The sequence below is a fragment of the Sturnira hondurensis genome, unplaced genomic scaffold (genome assembly GCF_014824575.4).
Source record: "Sturnira hondurensis isolate 20B ecotype Veracruz unplaced genomic scaffold, ASM1482457v3 Scaffold0005279, whole genome shotgun sequence".
Taxonomy (NCBI): Eukaryota; Metazoa; Chordata; class Mammalia; order Chiroptera; family Phyllostomidae; genus Sturnira; species Sturnira hondurensis.
In genome coordinates, this window is record NW_028077910.1 from 435,751 (window position 1) to 455,992 (window position 20,242).

At 38.6% G+C, this 20,242-nt stretch overlaps 1 protein-coding gene across 1 annotated transcript in view; it reads right to left on the minus strand.

Moving 5' to 3' along the window:
• Positions 1–17,254, minus strand: part of KCNMB2 (potassium calcium-activated channel subfamily M regulatory beta subunit 2) — a 237,723-nt gene extending 220,469 nt beyond the window's left edge. The window contains exon 1 of the mRNA XM_037046495.1: positions 16,838–17,254. The gene's annotated coding sequence lies outside the window, so the exon portion shown is untranslated. The remainder of the gene's footprint in view (positions 1–16,837) is intronic.
• Between the last annotated feature and the right edge of the window lie 2,988 nt (positions 17,255–20,242).

Sequence of the window (20,242 nt, forward strand, 5' to 3'; positions counted from 1 at the left end):
CAGTGATAAAAATCCAGCCAAGATAATGCTTTGGCTCAAAGCAGTTTTTTTCCTGCATATCTTTATGAAGAACTACCAATAAGAACACCTTAGCTCTTATTATTCTTTTGCAATGCGGATAACATCAAACTCTGCATACCTAGCAAAGAAGAAAGAAATCTAAGGACTACTAAAGAGTACTGTAAGAATTCACTGTGGTATTTATTCATAAATCTAGCAGACTATTGAGGCTTAAAATGTGTAATGGATTAGGTCACTTCTTTTGACTAGAAATTTTAAGTCTTAATTTTCAGGGTAATAGAATATTTGAATATATACAATTTAGGGAAAAGCAAAAGGGAAAACAATTATATTTGTTTGAGTTAAAACAGTTACTAAAAAATATGAAACTTATGGAAATGGAAGGGCCTCTGGTCCAAATTCTACCTAGACAGAGTATAGGGCATTGTATAGGAAAGTAGCCCATATGCTGCATTGATGAGGCCAAGGTTGATTTGGGGAAAATGGGATGGGAAGGAAATAAAGCTTATGATGCCATTGATATACATCGAGTTATGAGAAGTGTTAGGTGAAGGGAATTGGGACATAATTTATATTTTATCTGAAAGGGCTTAGCGACCTGAATTACCTTAGAAATTAGTGACAGAAGAATAGAATAGAATCATTTTCAGTGTTGTTATTCAAAAAATGAAACTGCAGAAAAATAGAAAAACAATTTTCCTTATGTTAAGGGGAAAAATATGAAGTTGTTAACAAAACATTTTGCTTACTTGCCTAACTCTTCTTTCTCTTTCACGACTTCTCAGTGTGGAAGCTTGTGATGGGAGTACTGTTGAATCATTGTTTCATAGCTACCATGGAGAATCATATCTGTAAACCTTGGTCAGCATCTGGATGAGGGCCAGCACCACATTAGGGGTTTACTTAGTGAGTGAGGAGAGAGCAGAGATAGATGTTAATCCACATGAAAGCAGATTGCCTGGGTCACCTGCCTCATAAGACCTTTGTGCATAAGTCATGTGCTCTCCTCTGTTCCCCGGAGCTCTGGGCAGGCCTCACAGTCCAGGCCTGCACCCCTGGGGCCTGTGTACATTGGCATGTGGGCAGAAAAGGTGTCAAATGGCCAGCAGGTGTCAAAGACAATGCTTGAAAAATTGGGAGTTAGGCTGACTCCAGCTTGAAACATACCTACAAGTTGTATAACTTTCTTTGGGCAAGCTGGTCACTCTGAGCCTCCGTTTTCTGAAGTGTAAAATGGGAATAATGTAAGCACGGATTCCCTTAGGCTGTTCTGACCTGTAAATGAAAGAATGCATATCAAATGCTTAACACAATACCTTGTACCTACTAAGGGGCTCAGAAGCTACCACTCATATTGTTGTGTAAAGTTCCTGTCATCTACAAAGTGCTCAATAAATGGTGTGTATCCTTGCAGTCATTTTAAAAGTCTTGCTAACAGTGACCATATCACAAATTCAACAGGTATTGTCTCTGGAAATATTCATGTCTTGGTGAAATAGGCTCCAGAGGCAGAGGTAAATGGTTCCTAGTTACATGAGGCAGTGTGGCCTGGGGTTTAAAGTCAGCTGGAAGGCCGAGTCTGCCATTACTGGCAGTAGGACTTGGGGCAGGTACTTTCAATGTCTTTGAACTTCAGCTTCCCTGCTTAAAAAGAGGGGTGAGGATGCCCACCACCCAGAGTTGTGGGACTCATACGTGATGAAATTCATGTGTAACATACAAAATAAAGCAAGATACTATTTCATCGACTACCCAAAGGCCCTCCCAGCCAGCCTATGGCTCCTGCATCCTTACTGGCTCTTTGTCAACTGCCCTCACTCTTGCTTTCCTTTGGAGGAAAGATAATTCCTTGAAAGGATGGCCTGTTTCCTCACCATCTGCTCAGTCCTTTCATGCCATTGAAACTAATTTTGAGGTTTAACCTTGTTTTAAAAACGACCTCCCATTTCACCATTGACTTGGTAAAATCCCAAAGTACAAAATCTAAAGTCCTTCCTCCTTGAATTCTCTGTAACATTTTATAGGATTATCCACACTAATAATAACTGGTGCCAGTCTTCGAGAGGCTACTGCATGCTGCACTATCTATGCTAGCACCTGGCATACATGATATTATTGAACTTACACAGAACCTCTGGGTAGCAAGTACTATGGCCCCATTTTGTGGATAAGGAAATTGAGGCACAAAGATGTCAATCAACTTACTGAATGTAACATAACTGCCACACAAGTGGAGAGAGAGAGAGAGAGAGAAGAAGAAGAAAGAAGAGGAGGAGAAGGAGGGGCGGGGAAGGAAGGGGACAAGAGATTATAACCCTGTTACTACTGGTGCTTCTTGGAGATTTGTCCTTTTCTATCTGAAATTTTTCTCTGTGCATTAAAATACCCAAAGCATTGTGTACCTTTCTTATGGCATTTATCTACTCTTAACTCCTGGGACTTGATATAATTCCTAAGTAATTTGTAATCTCCTTGAGAACCTCCTTTAGCATAATGCATTGTTGGCACAACTTTTTTTTTGTTTAATAAAGGGAACATTCCACAAAGAATCTTTCTTTGGACTGATAAATCGGAGGACTTAACACTTAGTAAGAACATAAAGGCAACATCAACTCCTTCCCAGCTCATTTACCTTTATAACCAAATAACAGTGACCTTCTCAAGCTAAGAGTTTCCTCTGGATTAATCGGTCAAGAGGCTTTTCCATAATATTGCAGAGGCACAGAAAGGTAGCTGAAGAGGCAAAATGTGCCTGCTTTTCTTAGAAGTTGCAGTTGGAACTACCATTGCTGTTCTGATTAATGACAAGGAACCCCAGCCAAGAAGGGGTGTGATGTAATTTAGACAAACTCAGGGTAAAGTAATGCTCAAGAGAGAAATTAGAGCAAGTTCGTGTGATGCCCAGATGGACCATAAACAAGAGACAATGAGTATTGTTAGTTTTCTTGCTGACCTTTATTTAACTGAACTCTCTCATTAGAAAAGAGCTGCTTTAGCTTACTATTAAAAATGCTGTTTGTTCACCTGCTTTGAAAAGGGACAAGCAAGGGTAAGCACTGAGGTAGATGAACGGTTTGCCTGCTTGGTACTTGTGCAGTGCTCCCTAATTATCTCTTCAGGACAAGAGTGATAACATTTTTATATTCGTATAACTTACAAACATATATATTTTAATGGGCAAAGGGCTGATGTATGAAGTGGATGCAAAGCATAGTCTGGAACACTATTTTAAAGCAAAGTGTACTAAAATACAGAGAACTAATGGGTAAAGTAAAATTTCCATTTTCTGTAGGTGAAAATAACTGAATATAGGCAATTTCAAAGGGTCAAGTTTTGACAAGACACTCCACTCATACACCTTATAGGATATACAAAATCCTATTATGTAAGTGACATTATCCCACTTAATGAATAAAGACAAAACTCAGAAAAGTTAAATAACTTGTTAAAGGACACATACTAGATGGATTTTGAACCCGTTAGCTTTATTTCTATTCCATAGATCTGTCTTTTCATAAAATATACCTCCTCTCTCCATGATATTTGTAAGTAGAAGAAAAAACAGAAAACAGTGTATGTGTGCAACTATGTGATAAGTAAGTAGAAAAAAGTAAAACCTGCTGAAAGACTTCAGAGACTGGACGGGTCACTTTTAGCCTGGAGGCCAAGGAACGGAAGGAAAAATGAGAAAGGAATGAGAGCAGGTCTTTCCCAGGGAGGCGGGTCACTGGGGAGTTTATAGGAGTTTGACAGGTGAAAATGAAAGGGGAGAGAGAGTTTCCTTGGGTGTTTCAAAGGGTTAGGCTGAGAGACAGAGGCATGAAGATCTGATAGGTACATTTCAGGGGTGGCAAGTAGTACGGCTCAGTTGTATCGCAGGGTGGACGTGGGAGGTAAAGATTAGGTTGGACATCTATCTGGACAACACATGTTGGAGGATAGTGATATCCAGTCTCCGGAAACTTTATTTGCTTGGTTAAGGGACAGCCACTGAGGGGCTGTAGGAAAATTCCACGATCAAGGTCGTGTTTTGGAACTATTTATTAGGAAGAGCAATGGAGAAGAAAACAGGGATGAAAAGAGGTTTAAGCAGTTTTCCTCAAAATTTATGTGTGATAGATCTACCTAGGGTGTTTGTTAAATTTCCAGGCCTTATAGGAAAATATTTTGATTAAATACAAGTCACATAAATCCACATATTTTTTAAAAACTTCCCAAGTAATTCTTGCACAAGTAATTTCAGGATGGCATTTTGAGAGAAGAAATCAGAGTGGTTGCAAGGTTGGTTAGCAAACTATTGTAATAGCCAGTTTGTGAGAATGTGAGAATAAAGGGGCTTTATTTATGTATAGAGGAATAAAGGCATGCATGCAAAACACATTTTGAAGGAAGGATCAACAGGACTCCAGCCAATTAGGTCTATAGTTGGAGGAGAATTCAAAGGCAGCTGTTGGCTTTAAAACCTGGGTGATCAACAGCACAGTGAATAGAAACATGAGGCAGAGTGGATTTACTAGGTCTTAACAAGAGTGTAGTTTTTTCCAAGTAAATTTTGACATGTAAAGATGGCAGCCACAGGAAAATTATTACTAGGAAACAGGCAATAGGCCTTGGGTTGGGGAGGAAGGTCACAGCTGGAGAGATGGTTAGGGGTGTAAGTTAGACAATGTTTCTAATTACTGAAAAGGTGTAAAAAAAGAAGAAGAAGAAAAAGGCACTGTGAAGAGAAAAGTTGGAAAAGAACAATAATGTGGGAGGGGACCTGGACAGTAAAATATAATTTTATGTATAATTAGAGAGACAGAGAGAGAAAGAGGAAGTCCATTGTTTTGCATGTTGTAGAATAATCGAGGGCCATGAGGACTGTAAAAAAGACAAATTGGGTGGTAAAGAGATTCTTGGGAAGTGTGAAAGGGCCATCACAGAAAAGCGGTGTGTCTAGAATGTATACAGTAGTGCCTTGAAAAATGAATGGGGAGCAAGGAAGCGGAGGCAGTAAGTACGGACTACAATTTCAAAATGTTTTTTGATGACAGGGAAATGCAGTCATGTTCCAGTTTTCCATAACCCCACTATCTATCCATTGTTCAAGTCAGAGACCTAACACTGTCCCTGACACGTCCTTTTTCTTTACCCACCTGCTCTCAGGTTCATCCCACCACTACTCTCTGATATGACTTTCAGAGCGCCTTTCCTCCTGGCCACTTCTCTGCTGCCCTGCTGCTGCCTGGTCAAAGGTACCATCACCTGCATTACTGCATTTCACCTGGCTTCTCTGCACCCACTCTTGCTCTTCTCCATATTGATCACCACATTGCAGCAGATACACCTTGGCAAAGCACCAATATTTTACCAATACCCTGATTAATAGCTTGGATGGCAAACTCAACAAGACCTGTAAGGCCTTACCCAGCCAGGTTCTTGTCTGCTTCTCCAGTCTGGGGTTTAATCGTGTGCTGTCCGATCCCTGCCCTCCAGCCAGCTGGCCTTCTTCTGCCAGAGGCACTGTACTCATCTGTGCTCTGTGACAGGCTTTAATAATCTCATTTATTAATTTTTATTGACTGCTTTTCACTAGAATGCAAGTTCCGTAAGGACAGGGAATTCTCTCTCTCTGTGTCTCCCACCCCCTCTCTGTCTGCGCGCACTCAGCGCACGGCCACTGTTGTATAGCTGAAGGAGCCCTGCTGGAGTCTTTGCACGTGCTCTTTCTCTGCCTGGAAAGCTTCTCCTCTAATTCCTGCTGGGTTCACACTTGCTTATTTTTCCACAGTTATGCTCTTTATTTAGCATCTCGGTTATATCTTCCTCAGAGAAGCTTTCCCTGGCATCCTCAACTACATTAATGTCTTCAATGAAATGATCTGTTAGCACTTAATACATTTGTAACTTTACGTTTATTTGTGTGGACATTTGGACAGTGTCTTTCTCATCCAGAACTGTCACTTCATGGTTGGTGGGGAGCAGTTCACTTCCTCTTTAGCTCAACAGTGTATCCTCAACACCGCAGCCTCAAAACCCAGATCAGTACCTCGTCCATAGATGTTGCATAAATATTTGATGAATCCACAAATGAATAATTGAATGAATGCAGATGTGTAATGAGGACTGATCTGCTAAAGAGGAACAGAATGGAGAAGAATTTTTTTTTTTAAATCACATAGTCACTTGAGTACATCCATAGGTCTAGGGGAAGAATCTTCTAGTAAATGAAGCATCATCTGAAATCAAATTTCACACAGGCTGCTTTTCATATAGACATATAAATTGAAGCACAACTCCTATTTATATCATTTTTTAAAATTTCGGTCCTGCAGACACTTAACCTACTTGTCAATGGAGAATTAAGCCAAGAAGATAGAGAAGCAGGTTGTAATAGACATTCTCTAGCCAATATTCTCTGTACCACGGCTCTTGTCTTTTACACACTCAAAAAGATATTCTGAAATTTGGTAACATATTATATAATCCTTCTTTCTCCTTTAGGTATAAACTGTGTTTCTCTCTCAACTTTTCTTTTGATTCTTTCCAACAGAGAATTGATTCCTGTGCTGTTCTATTTTTATGTTTTTAAAACAAATAATTACCTGAGTTGTCTACACAGAGAGCCCCCTATGGCTGTTCCCAAGCATCACATAGGATCAAATAAAACCACTAAGAAGTGAAGCTACACCAGCCATTGATGATGCCCACAGACAGGAGGAAACTTGATCCATCCTCTTAGAACTCTGCCTCTAAAGTTCGCTATTATTTTCTTCTGGCTGGTTGCTTTTCCTCCCTTAGTTCCTTCATTTGGAATATACTAGGAAATAAAAAAAATCCAAAGACAACCAATGGTTCTAGATTTACTATAGAAATACAATCCCTCTAAGGAAGTATACTGTACTTTAACTTGATGGAGTTACAAATTCTTCACGTGGCCAGAAATTTTCAGATGCTTACACAAAACCAAACTCAAGACATTTAAGAATTATCTCATAGGAGAGATTTACCAACTGCTTCTCTCTCCTCGTAAAGTGAGAAGGTACTGCCTTATATGGCAGTACCAGAATGATCCTCTGCATCTATGGAGAACAAGAAAGAACCTAGATTTGCATTTAAATTGCTGCTTATTTTTTAAATTTCTCAGAGTTTCACTTTGAAAGACACTTTACCTTTTCGAATAAGAGTTATAGAGCCAGGTGCTTGACCTTTACCAGGTTTGGAGTGAAATTTTTCATAATAAAAAAAGAGACTTAAAAAGTCTGACAAAACTAGAGTCATTATTTATAAAGTCCTGAACTATAAAGTACAGAGGACAGTGAAATGACCCAGATACATGCCATGTAGTAAGAGCTGTATTTTGACAAAATTCCAAATTGAATCCTCATTTGATAGAAGCCTGCGTGGATTGGTTTTGTAAATTATTTCCAATCAAAGAAAGTCTGTGAGGATGTGATTCTGTGAATAAACCGGCAAGATCAGAACTCACAAACCCTTTTTTCCTTCCTCTTCCTTAAAAGCTGTACCTCAACAACAAAGGAGGTGCAGTGAAATTAAAATTTGTGTAGTTTGTAGACCCAGACGCTGCCAGTCACGCAGTCTCATAAATAACGATAAGAAATCTACCTGACTTATCTAATATGGCTTTATGTCCGGGACCAGTGTGAAGAGGGGAGTGTATATCGACCAAAAAGTTATTTTTAAAAACTGTATATATTTAATATATTTTGATTCACCTAAGAATTATAAAAAGAAGGTATCTGCTCTCAAGGAGTTTAAGCCTAATTATCTGGGCTAAAAAATTATACTTTAAAATTACGTTACATATTTTACTTGCCTAGCTATACTCTTTTACAAGTTGAATGAATTTGTTGAAAACTGAAAATGAGCTCCCATGTCCAGAATATTCTGGAGTTTGAATTTCACACTCAGAAAACCACCAAGATGACAAGAAACCTGCATGTGGGATTCATCTGACATTTTCCCTGTTTAGTACAAATGCTAGCAAATGTAAACCAAAGCCCTCCTGTCTAGTAATATAAGCATCTTCTCTTTCTTTCCTAAGAAGTCAGCAGTCTTGACATTTTGACAGCTGATGTATTCCCTCCCCTCCCCCTGAGCTGAAGTTCTCACTCAGCTCATCTGTCACCCTAGCCTTGGTGAGGAGGGGGCTTAGGCATTTGCTCCAGGAAGCTGTCAGACTTAAACTTAGCTTTGAGTGAAAGGTTTTACCATGCTCTTTACAAAGATAGGGTAGCAGCTCTGGACAGACAGTAGAGTGGAAGGGATGGAGAAACTGCCCCCAAAAGCATCTGATATGGGCTTGGGAATGGAAAGAGGAGAGGTGAGAGGACAGGTGAATGAGGAGTTAGTAAGCACAGGACAGGTCCAGGCTTCATTATTATAACCTTATTGTAATAGTCCTATGCAGCACTATTTTGGAAGTGCATGATTTATTTGTTCACTTGGTCCTTTACCCTCAGGTCAAACTGGACACCAAGATATCTAATATTGAATGTATATTTATCACTGGTTTAACTCATTCAAGAAATACTTATTGAGCATTAACTACTGCCAAGAACTCTGCGAGGCACTAGAAATACTGTGATAACTATGACCCAGTCCTTGACCTCCTGAGACTTATGATTTAATTGGGGAGGAAGGGAGCAGATTAGTGAACCAAAGATCAGAACCGTGTGCCAATGACCATGGTAGAACTATGAACAGAGTATTCTTGCAGCAAAAAGGAGCAATACCATGTGAAGATGTTTTTTAAAAATCAAACTTTGAAAATCTGTGAAGAAGATTTTCAAAGAATTAAGAAAGAGCAAAGATGTGTCATTAGAGACCAAGGCTAGTATCATCCACACTCTCGTATTATCACTTACTATATACAGACTCGAAAGTTGGACAGTGAAGAAGGCTGATAGGAAAATAATTGATTTGCTTGAAATACAGTGTTGGAGGATAGCTCTACAAATAACCAGGACTGCCAGAAGGATGAAAAAAGCGAGTCTGAGAGAAAATCATGCCTAAAACATTGATGGGAACAAAAATGCCAAAACTGAAGCTATCCTACTTTAGGCACATCCTACAAAGGTCCTGTGGAAAAGGCAACAATGATGGGAAAAATAGCAGGCAGCAGGAAGAGCGGAAGACCAAATATGCGAAGGACTGACTCCATAAAAAAGCCATAGGCATGAGTCTGCAGGAGCTGAGTAGGGCTGGTGAAGACAGGACGTTGCGGACCTCATTCATTCATAGGGTTGCCAGATGTTGACATATAACACACACTCACTACTGTTGGAACGGAACACTCCACCCGCACTGGCGAGGGCTAGAATGATACGTTTTTGATGAATGGACTCTTTTTATCATTATGTACTATTTCTCCTTGTCGCTTGTAATTTCCTTGTTCTGAAATCTATTTCATCTCCTATTTATATAGACACTCCAGCTTTCTTTTGATTAGCTTTTCTGATATGTCTTTTCCCATCTTTTTATTCACCTTCTTATGTTATTTTATTTAACATGATTTACTTGTAGACAACACCAAATTAGGCCTTAAAAAAATTCCAATCTGATAATCTCTTAAATGCTTTGCTTAGATGATTTACATTTAATGCAATTATTGATATGGTTGGATTTAGGCCTATTATTTTATTACTTGTAAACTGATTTTTCTTATTTTCTTTCTATTCTTAACTTTCCTACCCTATTTTGAATTGTTTCAATATTTCTTAATATTACATTTTAATGTGCATACTTTTTTTTAGATACAGCTCTCTTATTTTGTAGTTGCTCTCGTTTACAATATATATCTAAACTCTCACAGTGTAACGAGTGGTAATATTAAATTACTTCAAATAAAATGTAGAGAGACACCTTACTGCCAAATATGTTACTCCGTCCAAACCTCTATCGCCTCCATTGCTGACCTTTATGTCATGATTGGTATATGTATTATATGTATTTATCTAAGAAACTTTTATAAGAGTTTACTTGAGCCAAACAAATGAGATAAGACAGGGAAAAAGATCTCAGATGCACCAGAGTATAGCAATTTTGTAGCTTCTTTTATGCTTTGGAAAATAATGAGGGAATGTAAATATTTGCACTTACAGAGGTGGATTTGGGAAATGACAAAATATTAAAGGAAACACCCACACAAATACAATCATTAGCAACACAAGTCTTCAAGGCTTTGAAATTTGAGAAGCTGTTTGGTACAGGATGACGTTCAGAGCTGATTAAAGGAAAGTTTAGCCTCTGTAGTAGATTAGTATTTGAGAGTTTCCCAGTAGTTTGTATGGAGGTGCTAATTTTTATTGAGCAATTAAATGAAAGTGAATGCCTTTGCATTAAGCAATTCATAATGTTAAATCTGGAATAACCGACTGATGCTAATTGTAAATTTCATGCACACCTGGCACTGAAGTTGTATTACAAGGTAATGCATTTGTTCATGGTCTGTTTACCAGCAATTCATCCCATGTAGTCACAGGCAGAGTGAAGACCAGTAATGTTGAAACTGGAGCCTGACAAGGTCAAGGAAAGGCAGTCGGTTAAAGCTTTTTAAATATGAATCCATAAAATTGGGTTATCTCAGAAAAGCAGACATTTTCTTGATTTTTCTAGAATTGCCTCTTTTATTTTGGGTCTAATAAGAAACAATCAAATGTCACACATTTCAAGAAATTCTGTTTCTGGAGCTGGCCAGATGCTCAAACACCTTGACTTCTAACATAATACTTTGGTAATTAAATCACTTTTAAATCACATCTATTGAATTAACCTAGAGGCATGCAATATTAAGAAATAAAAACTAAAGGAGTTATTTAAACCAAATCTCTCAGTGTTATAACATATTTATAATGTTTGACATTTCATCCCATATAGTAATAGCTAAGGTGCTAGTAGGTGATATGCATTATGCGCATAATTTGTGCCAAGCACAGTGCCAACGGCTGTGCACAGATTACCTCATTTAATCCTCAAAACCCCATGAGTGATGTACTATTACTGTCTACATTTCTGCTGAAAAAAGAGCAGGTTTAAAGAACTGGCAAGGGGCAGGTCTTCAGGGCCACAGAACTTGTGTCTGGATGCTGCAGTATACTGTACATCTAGGGATTGAGGGGTTGGTTTTTTTTGAGCTTTTCTTAATGAATAAATTGGCTGTCACTTAAGTCACTTCACAGGAGGTTAAGTCTACTTTTTCTTCAGGGAAGGAATCCATAAGGCTCCTCCATTGTTCACAGAGGAGAGGAAAACCTTTTCTTCAGATTCCCCTTTAAAAAAATTCCTGTAACCACTGGCAGCCTGTAGTCACTAAATATACTAAAAGATGGCTAATCTGGCACTCCATTTATCAGGACTCTTTATGGCTGAAGGGAGAGTAAATTTCAATAGCTTACTAGTTCTTTGGCCTTGAGCAATATGATTAACTTTTCTACACCTTAGTTTTCTTATCTGTTCAATGGAAAGTATAATATCTGCTACTCAGGCATACTGTGAAGATTAAATGACAATGACAGTGAGAACACTCTTACTTTTTAAGCTTTTTCTCTGTGCCAAGTATTCTAACACATAATCACATTTAATCTTCAACCTGAAGAGGGAGATGTTACTATCACCATTTACCAGGCAGGAAACTGAGGCATGATAACATTTTATAAACTTACCCATGGTCCCACAGCTATGAAGTACAAATGTGAGATTCAGGCCAAACCTCTTTGTTCTTATAGCCTGTGCTTGTCTCAGATGCTATGTCCTTTTCGTATCACACTATCTCCCTGGATTATAGAACATTCTAGACATATTGGGCATTATTACTTGCACCCAATTTGTAGAATCGGAGTATTTTATTCTACTTTAATTATTTGAAAACATATACCTTATAAGTGGTAGAGAGGTCACTGTTGACTAGACTATGAGACTAACCATGCTGATTTCAAGGGCAATAAATTAATGCAAATGAATGGTACGTATATTGATCAGTATTGACTGATTCCTTGTGCCACACAGGCTATGGGGGCTTGTATTCTCAGGAAAAGGGGTATTGAGCCCAACTAATTTCCAACCTGGTTTTGCCATCCCTTTTCTTGCCACCAGGGGAGATCAGAGAAAACACAGGACATATTTATGCCCATAGTCATTTGTGCAAATCTGTGAAGATATCTTTTTGAAAGAGAAGTGATCTTTTGGATAAATCAAAATTCAGGCAAATTGAATTTTTATTTGCTTTGACATAGATTGGAATCAGTGATGTGCATTTTTACTCTCTTATGTAAAAAGGAGAAAAAATTATCTTGATAAATCTCCTTGACTTTCTTCAAGGTGTTTGGCATCTTTCTGTTTGGAAAAAGTAATAAGGTACTATGACATTGAGCTTTGACGCTGAGGTTGAAAAACTTGTGCTTGGAGTCTAATGCTATCATTGAATTTTTATGGGGGAAAGAAGCCTTGAATTCCTACATTCATTAATTTGACGACTATTATGTTAGGGAACAAAGCAAAACTTCTCCTCTCATAGAGTTTACATTCTAGCAGAAAAGAGACAGAAAAACAATAAAAACTTAACATAGGATATATTGGGGGTATAAGTTGATATGTGATGGAGAAAAACAAAGCAAGGACTAGGGATGGGATTTGTGCAAGAGGGTACGATTTAAGATATGGTTTGCAGGGAACCCTTCTCTGACGAGGTGACATTTGGTGGAGACCTGAAGAAAGTGAGACGCTGAATTACGTAGGTGTATGCAGGGGAAGAATTTCCCCAGCAGCAGGCACAGCCGAGTCAAAGGCCCTGAGGCTCGAGAGCATGGCAGGTTTGAGGACCAGCTGGCTGCAGTGCTGTGCTAAAGGGGGAGGCAGCAGAGAAGCCAAGGAGGAACCTGGGCTGATCACCCGTGGCCTCCTGTGGGCCACTGTAAGGATCTGGCTTTAACCTGTAGTTAGATGGGGGGATGTTGGAGACTTTTGAGCAGGAGATATTATGTGTTAGCTTCAATTCTGCAATGACCACTCATGTTGAATACAGACCAGAACGTGTGTAGGAGAGCAGAGGGAGGCAGAAGCAAAAGGTCAGTGGTGAAAATACGTGCAATAATCCGAGAGCTGGCGGTAACTTGCCCACAGTGGTAGCAGTGGGATTATCAGTAATTGAATTCCAGCTGCAGTTTGAAGGTAGAAACAATGGGATCTTCTGTGACAAATGGAGGGAAGAGAAGATTCAAAGTGGACTTCAAGATTTTTCTTCAGAGCAAGTGGAAGAATGGAGTTCCCATTTAGATGCATGGGGGAAAATTGGGGAGGACTATGTGTGGAAATTCAGAAATGTGGTTGTGAATATGTTAAGTGTGCAATGTGCAAAGTACATTTACATGAAAATGTTCTGTAGATAGTTGAATATTGAAGTATGCACGTTAGAGAAAAAGCCTAATTCAGGCATTAGAATTTGTAAGCTGTTTGAGTGGATTGAGCGTGGGCCTGCGAACCAGAGGATCGAGGTTTGATTCCCAGTTAGGGCACATGCCTGGATTGTAGTCCAGTTCCCTGCAGGCCAACTCCCAGCAGGGGACGCACAAAAGGCAACCATACATTGATGTTTCTCTCCCTCTCTCCTTCCCCTCTAAAGATAAATAAATAAATAAAATCTTAAAAAAAAAAGAATTTGTAAGCTGTTTGGGTATGGATAGTTTTTAAGGTCTTGAGACTAGCTTGAACTCATCTAGAGAGTAAATATAGGTAAAGAATAGATTCATAGCTGAGCCACAGAGCACTCCAGCATTTAAATATTTAGGGGATAATAAGGAGCCAGAAAAGGAGATTGAAATATTATCTATCTATAAAGTAGTAGAGAGAACACACTCATATGTACACACATACACACCTTTTCTAGTAAACCTGAATTAACACGTAGGAGTCAGTCTCTGAGAAAGATGATGCTGAGTTTTCCATGATGTGCCAGGAAACCCAAGGAAGAAGGGGCATGGAATTTCTGCTCAGTTTTTGGGGGACCAACAAATGATTTTCGAATTTGAGGTGAAGATGTCGTGGGTTATATGAAGTATGGTAATGGGAAAGATGGCGATGTGGTTGGGATAGGAGATGTAAACTTGAACGATGTCAGTCTTCCTGTGACTGTTAATGCAATGCCCGTTTTGAAAAAAAATTAGCAACCCTACAGATGAATAATGAGAATAAAATGGTGCACTTCTTTCTTTTTTTCCATACACAGGTATATATTAAAATCAGAATTATATTGTAGATACATTGTTGTAGTCTGCTTTTTATTCAATGTAATAGCAGGAAGATATTTGGAAGGCTCTTTTTTCATCATATTTTGATGAGAGAAGAGAGACGATAGAGAAGATTGTGTTAGTTTGTGAAATGTCTGGTCCGATATCACCAATAAAAGTAAAATGACGACTGTGTATATGAGAGAGACAGAGAACAAGGACAATCCTGGACTTGGTGACTTGTGTCTTGGTGACTGAATGATGACTGTGCCACCCTTGGGCACTGAGAAAACAAGAGACTGAAGCTTTGCTTATTTTTTATGTCAGGATGGATTCCTGAGTTGATTTCTGTATAGCTTGAAAATTGCTCATTTTTATTACTAGATGTACCAAAAACTGAAAGGGAAGGATATGTGGAAATGCTTTGATTGATACCTACCAATGTAAATAGGTGGCAAAATTAATTTGTGACAAGTAGGTTGTTTTGACTAAATCACTTGGTTTGGCTTTGCCCACAGCTTGCAAACAACAAAACAGTTGCCTCCTATATTTTTCATGTTGTGGGCGTTTAGTCTAGACACACATACCATGGAGATTTAATATAGGAACTTTTCCCATAAATCTGTGAAAATTGTGAAAAGTCATTTTAGTTTATCAGTAAAGTGTTATGAGCACAACCACAGCAAAATGACTTCTCCTGTTGACAACTTTTATGGCACAAGCCACTTCGATAATAAATGCTTGATTTGATTGGATTTAGAAGATATTGGTAAGACCAGAGACAGTGGAAGTTCTTTTAAAATAAATAAAATTAATGAAAACAATAGAAATTACATTCACTTGTAATCTGACTACCGTAAATAAAATGTGTGTGTGTGTGTGTGTGTGTGTGTGTTTCTGTCTGTGTATTGCGCACTCTCCATGCATGGGTTCTTGACTGGTGAGCACAATTGGCTAGATAATGGGACTTTACAAGGTCAAGGTCACACATTCCACTGGACACATAGAAACAGAAAACTATGTAATAGCCATAAATTGCATCAGAAATTCCATACAGTTATTTCATGGACATGTGCTCTTGGTCACAGAAAGACTAGCATAGAGAGTTTCAGTAATTTTCATCACACTGGTAGGAAAAATAGACATACAACTTTAAGCATAGGTGTCACACACTACGGGGCAATGATTTCAACTTTAAACGTGAATGGCAGCATATATACAGAAGCTCACGAATGCACAAACTCAACTGTACCAGGGAAAAAGCCCATTTAACTTCAATTCCAGTATTTAGCTAAAACAAACACACTATAATTCTCATTCACTTTTATTTCTAGTCAGTACTTCATTAACATAGAACTTTTGGAAAAATGTTATATTCTGTTTTAAATATACAATTATTCTACATATCTTTGCCATTCATTATAACTAAATCAATGCATCAGAACATAGCATTTTTCAAAATCTATAGCAGCATCTTTGCATGTCAGAGTTGGTGAAGTCTATCAGGGAAATAACACAAGAACATGGAGAAATTCACTTACTATGTTCCTGCCACTTCACATCAGGGGTCATGTGCAATGACAAATACCAAAACTTGCACCATAGATCAAGTTGGGGAAACATTCATTTTTGATCATTGATTGCACTTTGCTTTAAAAACCTCAGCCGCCTGATTTCCTGACATTTCCTACTTTGACCAAGCTGCACGGATCCCATAATAAAGTACAAAGCAGAATAAGTTCCTCTGCAAATCTACTCATTATCCACTGGAGTTTGGAACCTAACTGCCCCTCTCATCTTTCAAGGAGAATTGTGCTTTCATGCCGTTCATTAAAAAAAAGAAGAAAAGAACAAGACAAACTGTCAAGTTCACAATCTCTAACGAATCACCATTTTCATCTGCAGCCCTGATGGTTGTTGAAAAGCCAAAGCAGGAGCAGAGGGAAAGCCCCCCCTTCGAGTCTAAAACTCCTTCTCTGCGTTAGCAACACCATCCGTGCAAACAGTGTGGATCAGCCTTTCAACATGCAAAATGGATGGAGGTACCCAATTTTCTTTAATAATAAATTAAATACAAAGTAGTTCTTTACGAGGAAAATCCTTTGTAATCTTCCAATGTCCCCTTTTAAAAATTAGAGTCTGGTTGTTCTTTTTATCACATGAAAAAATTATTTATCTAACAGGTTTCAAGTCTTAAGGACAGCATTCTCTTTATTTTTCTTGGACCTTTTTGCCCCCCACCCACCAAAGTCTTCACTTAACCCTACTAACAGCCCAGCGGGCACCACAGATAAGAAGCAAACTGCTTTCTCCATGACCTCTAAGCATTTTACTCCACGGGAAAAGCAACGTGGAATGCTCACTCAGCAGGCACGGAGCCTGGAGCCACTTTGTCCTCGAGGCATTTCTGCCATAAAACACAATACTATCCACTGTGTTTTGCTCTAAGCAGAGCCGTCTCCCACTCCCCTCTATCCGCTTTCCTGCTTCTTGCTCCGCACCTGGCTGCAATTCAGGACCCACTGGCACAAAGCAAACAAAAAAAAGCAAGAAACAGCAACAGATCCCTTTGTTTGACATGCAAATCTTACCTCCTGTAGTTGTCACATCTTCCTCAAAAGCCACGCTTAATTTTTAAGGACAGCGATTCAGATCCAGTGCAGTCCTCCAAAGAGCCACCGGTAATCATCATTACCTCTCGTGCCTAAAGCTTTTCTGTACCATTAATGCCACAACCCTTGCTAACTCATAGCTTTAATACTCCCAGCTCAAAATGTCTGAAAGAGTTTGGAAGGACAATAGGAGTGACTGGCACGCTAGACAGCCATGCTTGAAATTAGTTATCTGAAGCTCTGTGAGAGCTGCTTCATACTGTTTTTAAAGCGTACAGGAGGTAGGATTATCAGCCTATGATAAGCATGCTGTTTCTGTTTTATTAAATACTGTAATAGGCTGTCTGTTAGCAATGCTGTGATAGGTCTAGCACGCTTCCCCACTGCTTTCGAATTCTTATATTAAAAGGGAGAGAGGGCTCAGACGTCCTTCCGGGACTGACAGACTGGATCAGATTTCCAAAACCCCTTTTACTACAGAAGAAAGCATTCCTTTTGCAAATAGGTATTTTTACTCAAGAGTGAAGTTGGGAATAAACACTCTAGGATTCCCCAAACAATTCTCTCACTCCCACTAAGGGACTGGTACTCTTCTGTTACAAAAATAAGCCTTCTCCAGAGTTAGGCAAGAGAACCAGTCCCAACAGGAAACATTCTCATCATCACTGAGCAAGGATTCAGCATATACATTTTGTATAAAACTTCAAATTAGACATCAGATGACCAGAATGGATCATGAGCACATTTATTGTTTCACGCTGATTGACAAAGCTTGTGTTCTGGTTAGAAGCAACCATTTGCTGTGCCCTACTGCCCAAATGGTGGGTGGAAGGGACATGCACACAACCGGATCCCCTTTGGACGTTCGTGATCATGGAAGGTCCAAGAGGAATTTCTTACTATTGGTCAGAGACAAGGGTATTATTTACTTCCTTGAAATGCTACTCTGAAAAGTGCTAAGTACTTCCCCAAATAAGGAAGTAGGAAAAAGTTTTGGTAACTAACAATAACACAGAGAATGTGTTACACTCCAAGCACCCAGATTTAGACCTTTTCTTCTGCTGGTCTTTCCTCCTGCTACCCCGGGAGCCATAGTTTGTAATGGTTACCATAGAAACCAAGTAGTTCTCCCTTAGGGGAGAGGCTTAGGGAGAGTAGCAGTTGGAATAAGAAGGGGAATGGAAATGTGTTATACTGCTCTATAGAATTGAAAATGAGGTGCAATTAACAAACAAAACCCGCTGCAAAACAAAATCTCAAGGGGAATGGTTATTAATCATCACTATTTAATTACTGATAGTTTTGTTATCTAGAAATACTATTATGATCATAGTATCCATTATTTTAAGAGAGAACTGATTATCTGAATTGTTCAGTTGTCTGATAAAGAAAATATACTTCTCTTTCTGTTTTTTTTTTTAAATTTTTGGTTTGGGTTTGAGTACGTCCTGATTATTTCCAAATTTTAGTTTTTACTTTACTGGTTATAATTTTTTTCTCAGGAATAAGGTGTGATTTAATAAAAAATACCTCTTTGTATCACAAACTGTAACATGTTTCATTCTAATTGGGTATCTTTATTGTGGTACCCCTGGGCAAAATCAAAGTCAGAAAATACTGTAATTGGAATTTCAGAAAATAATCCTGTTCCCATTATGTTCGTAAGACAAAGAACACTTCTTTCAAATTTTCAGTTCTTCAAATAGAAAAAAATAATATTCTGTGTTATGTCCAAAACCTTTCACCAGCCTCATAATCCTATTAACTATTAGCCCCCCAAAACTATTTCTTAGCCAAGGAATTAAATGTTCACAGTTGTAAGGAGTCTGCGAAGAACAAAATTATTGTCTTTAGTTCCTCAGTTTCCCAGTTTGTAATGTAAGTATTCCATCCAAAAATTTGGCTAAGGATTATTTCAGGTGAGAAGAATTTATGATATTCTCTTTATAAAATAATGGGAGAATAATATTATGAGCTGTATATCCCAGTTTTTTCAAATGTAATAAGGGTTTAATTGACAACCTGACGACCTAAACACCATTAACAATACCACAAATAATTTGGAAAACAGAGAAAGCGACAGAGACAGAGTCAGAGAGAGCGAGTGAGAGAAAAACTCCTCAGTTAGATACTTCTCTCCGATATTAATGTGATTAATTTGGAAGACGGATGCTAATGACACAAGAGATAAGCTGCTCCTGGGATGAAATAAGAGGGGTTGCAGCAAAGACACTCAGTGACGTCCTTGGAGAAGAAAGAATCACTTGACCTTTCTGAGGATGAAGGAGTTTACTAGAAAGGGCTGTTCAGATGGGGCTTGGGGTGGGGTGGAAGATGGTTTGCTGAGTGATGGAGGAGGACCAGAAAGTGAGGGAGAGAAGCTGAAGGGAGGTAAAGAAGTGGAAAAGATCTATGAGGGAGAAAGGAATTTCTTGAGGTAGCATCATATTCGAAGAGGACACAGGCTTTGAAATAAGGAGGCCTGGCTTGTTTCTGTTAGTTCATGTAAGCCTCAGATAAAAAGGAATGATGATGGTAATATATATTGTAATACCACATGTGATAATCAGACAAGGTACAGGAGAAGGTAGGAGTAAAGCTCTTTGCTGATTAGCACTGAGCAGGAAACAAAAGGGAGGGGCATTATTAAAGAGAGGGTAAGAGACACACTAGGAAAAAAGAGGAGAAAAGAAAGAGTAGAAAGAAGGCATGACCGGGAAAGAGAGTGAGGGTTCGGCAGAGAGAAGAATGCTAGCTGTTAAACGTATAAGATAGAACCTCTTGTTTTTGTTTTGCTTCCTTCCAATAACTATTACTTTAATTTCCTTCCTATAATGAAATCTCAGATAATAATGTGTCTTTGGAGCTCATCCCTTCATCAACAAGAGAAACCTACACTGAATTTGTTGAAACCTATGCTGAATTTGTTAAAACCATGTTCTGCCATTTAAAAAACAGCTGATCTGAAGATTGAATTTAGTAATTCTTAGCATTGTGTTTTTGGATGGTTCCCCAGAGAATGAAGTTTGGGACAGCAGAAGGCTAGAACTGGAGTAATATTTCAAAACTATATTACCAGACACATTCAGCAAGAGTATTCTGTGCATCTGTAACTTGATAGCATTTTCAACAGCATCTGCTCTCTGAATGCACATTAAAAACGAAACAAAACTAAAAAGTACCTTGTTCTGGAAAGAACTGTGTATGTTAACAAATATTATGTTGACAAATAGAGTGTGGGCCAGCATGATGGGAACACATATGCAGAGGATTTTCAGTTTACAAGGACAGCCCGCAAGTTAAGTGGTTTAATGAATGGAACGATGACTGCATAATTTCATTATGAGTCATTGCTATTAAAATGAAAATTTGATAGATACATAA